The sequence below is a fragment of the Zea mays genome, chromosome 4 (assembly GCF_902167145.1).
Source record: "Zea mays cultivar B73 chromosome 4, Zm-B73-REFERENCE-NAM-5.0, whole genome shotgun sequence".
NCBI classification, from domain to species: Eukaryota; Viridiplantae; Streptophyta; class Magnoliopsida; order Poales; family Poaceae; genus Zea; species Zea mays.
Window position 1 is genome coordinate 243,839,128 of NC_050099.1, and position 2,935 is coordinate 243,842,062.

Genomic DNA, 2,935 nt, shown 5'->3' on the forward strand with positions numbered 1-2,935 from the left:
TTGTTAAAAACCAATTGTGTCATTAGTGCATAAGATTTAACCCCCTGCGAGACCTTTCCCGTTTCTTTCTAACCATAACAAATGCGTTATCGAATGTCATACTTGATGCATATTCACTTTATTTGTTATCTTGTATGGTGTACTGTTCTTTTGTATTAAATATGTGGATGGATGTATGTATGTTTGCGCTCGCATAGAGAACGATCCGGTCGAAGAGCCCGAGGAATTCGCAGGAGAAGCCCCTGAGCAGCAGTCGGTTGGTGGAGGCAAGTGTCCTTTGACCTATCTCTGTCCTATTCATTCTTTAATTCACCTCCCGCATTACACATTTATACCTAAGGATTGACTAGCTTTTGTTATCCATGTCCTTGTTTACCTATTTGGGTCGGATTATTACTACTTAGTCTGATGCTATTGCTCAACTCTAATCAATGAACATGATGTGATTATCTATGATACGCTGTTTTCCCGTTCTTCTTTATGATTATACTTGTGGCATTTAAGGGGACTCGAGCGGTTTCTCGAGTGCCTCTCCGTAAGGACCTGTTCTATGGATGACCGCCCGGGAAAACAGTGCAACCATGAGGGTGGAATGGGGTGCCCTTAGCTGAATAATTAGAGGATCCGGGATGTAGTTCACTTAGCCGTCGTGCCGTCAATGGGGCTCGGTGTATGCGGCTCGCTCTGCCAAGTTTGGGTTCGCCCCTTGGGGAGGAGTGCGGTGCATTTAGGAAACCTAACGGGTGGCTACAGCCCCGGGGAATCTTTGTAAAGGCTACGTAGTGAAACCCTGCCTATTCACCTTGGTAGTGTTTAAGGGTTTGATCGGCCCGAGGCAAGAGGGAATCACGGCTTGTGGGTAAAGTGCACAACCTCTGCAGAGTGTTATGAAACTGATATATCAGCCGTGCTCACGGTTATGAGCGGCCAAGGGAGCTCCAGAGATTAGTGATACTTGATCAGAGATATTTTGGTACAGGTGGCAATGAGATTGATGGTTCTGGTTATGATTATGGTATTGGTAAGTGGTATTCTTTCCGTTTGGAAAGGATACATTGGGTTAATAACTTGGGTTAATGTTAAAACCTGGCTTTCTACTAGTAAGTAATAACCTGACCAACTAAAAGCAACTGCTTGACTTATCCCCACATAAAGCTAGTCCACTACAGCCAAACAGGATACTTGCTGAGTATGTTGATGTGTACTCACCCTTGCTCTACACACCAAACCCCCCCCAGGTTGTCAGCATTGCAACCACTGCTCAGGAGAAGATGAAGCTGTGGAAGGAGACTTCCAGGAGTTCCAAGACTACGACGAGTTCTAGGTGTGGGTTAGCGGCAACCCCCAGTCGGCTGCCTGTGAAGGCCGTGTTATCTACGTTTCGTTTTCGCACTTTGATTTATTGTAAGAACTATATGGACGTCTCAGACGTATGATGTAATCGACTATTATTTCCCCTTTTAATACTATTTGAGCACTGTGTGATGATGTCCATGTTATGTAACTGCTGTGTACGTGAATAACTGATCCTGGCACGTACATGGTTCGCATTCGGTTTACCTTCTAAAAACCGGGTGTGACATAAGTGGTATCAAAGCCGTGCTGACTGTAGGACCGCTAACCTAGAGTAGGATGGTCGTTTTAAGGATTATAGACCTCTGTCCCTTCCTTGACTTTGATATCCCTTCAAAAGTTGGTCCTACTGACCAAACCTATGTTCTACTACATATTATACCTTGCTGAAAATTATGTTTTATTCTGATCCTTCATTTATTTATGATTCATTACTTGCTGGTCATATTAATTCTGTTCTCACCCTTTTGCTTGTGATGTCTTTTGTAGATGGCTCGACTTAGACACACTGCACGAAAGTCAGTCATCCCCTTCTTACCCTCCCGCCTTGCTGAGCGTCCGCTTCGCCGTCCCGTGGCCGGACAGTCCAGCCACTTGGAGAGACTGCACCACCGCCTGCATGAGGAGCAGGAACGTCGACGACAGGAGCAGCAGAGCTCTTCCTTCTCGCTCCACCAGGAGATAGAGTCTGTGAGGAGCTGCTCTCCTGTGCTTCCCCTGGAGGCGCCCCCTGCACCACCACTGGGCGTCCCAGCTTCTGGAGTAGCTGCTGGAGGAGACCCAGACGACGGAGATGGCGACGACAGCTCGAGCCACGACACCGACTTCTCTGCTAACCTTGAGCCGGAAGGATGGGTTGCTCGACCCATCACTCGCGACGCCGCTCGCGGGTGTCACTTCCACGATGCGCTCGACACCCTGCTACGTCGGGCATTTGACCGGCATACTTGGTCCGTCGAGTATCGCTGTGTGGTCTACCAGCACAGTCGCGGGGTCTACCCGGATCGCTGGGAGGCAACTTGCTTGGTGCGCTGCCCGGAGAACAGTCTCCAGGGAGCGGAGGCTTGCTCAGAGCACTATTCTATCTCTGAGCGGGACTCAGCTGAGGCAGCCATGCAAGATGCTGCACGGCGTGCGCTTTCGCACTACTGCTCGGTTTTCGGTGGGGCAGCTGACGGCCTTGACCTGAAGTATTACCCCCGCCGTTCATCTGGCAGCACAGGAGGCGTGATTGTCTCACCTGTCGGTGAGGGCAATCCTAGGTTGAGCAGCACAGTCAACCTAGCCGCCGTGCTAAACACGGAGCTGGACCATGCATTAGACGAGCTGAGTAGGGCTCGTGCTGAGATCGCCCTGCTGCGGGCTGAGCGCGCGGAACGTCGTCACCTGGACGGTGGTTCCCCCGCTCCCGTCGGGACTCAGCACCCGTACCGCTCACCTCAGCGTGGACACCAGTCTTATGGCAATCCCGACTGCAAGACCAAGATCAATCTAGAACCATAGATCGTTAGAGTTGGATCTTGTAATTAATACGAAATAAATATATACATGGAAGCTTCAGTCTTAGCGTTAGTCTCGGTCT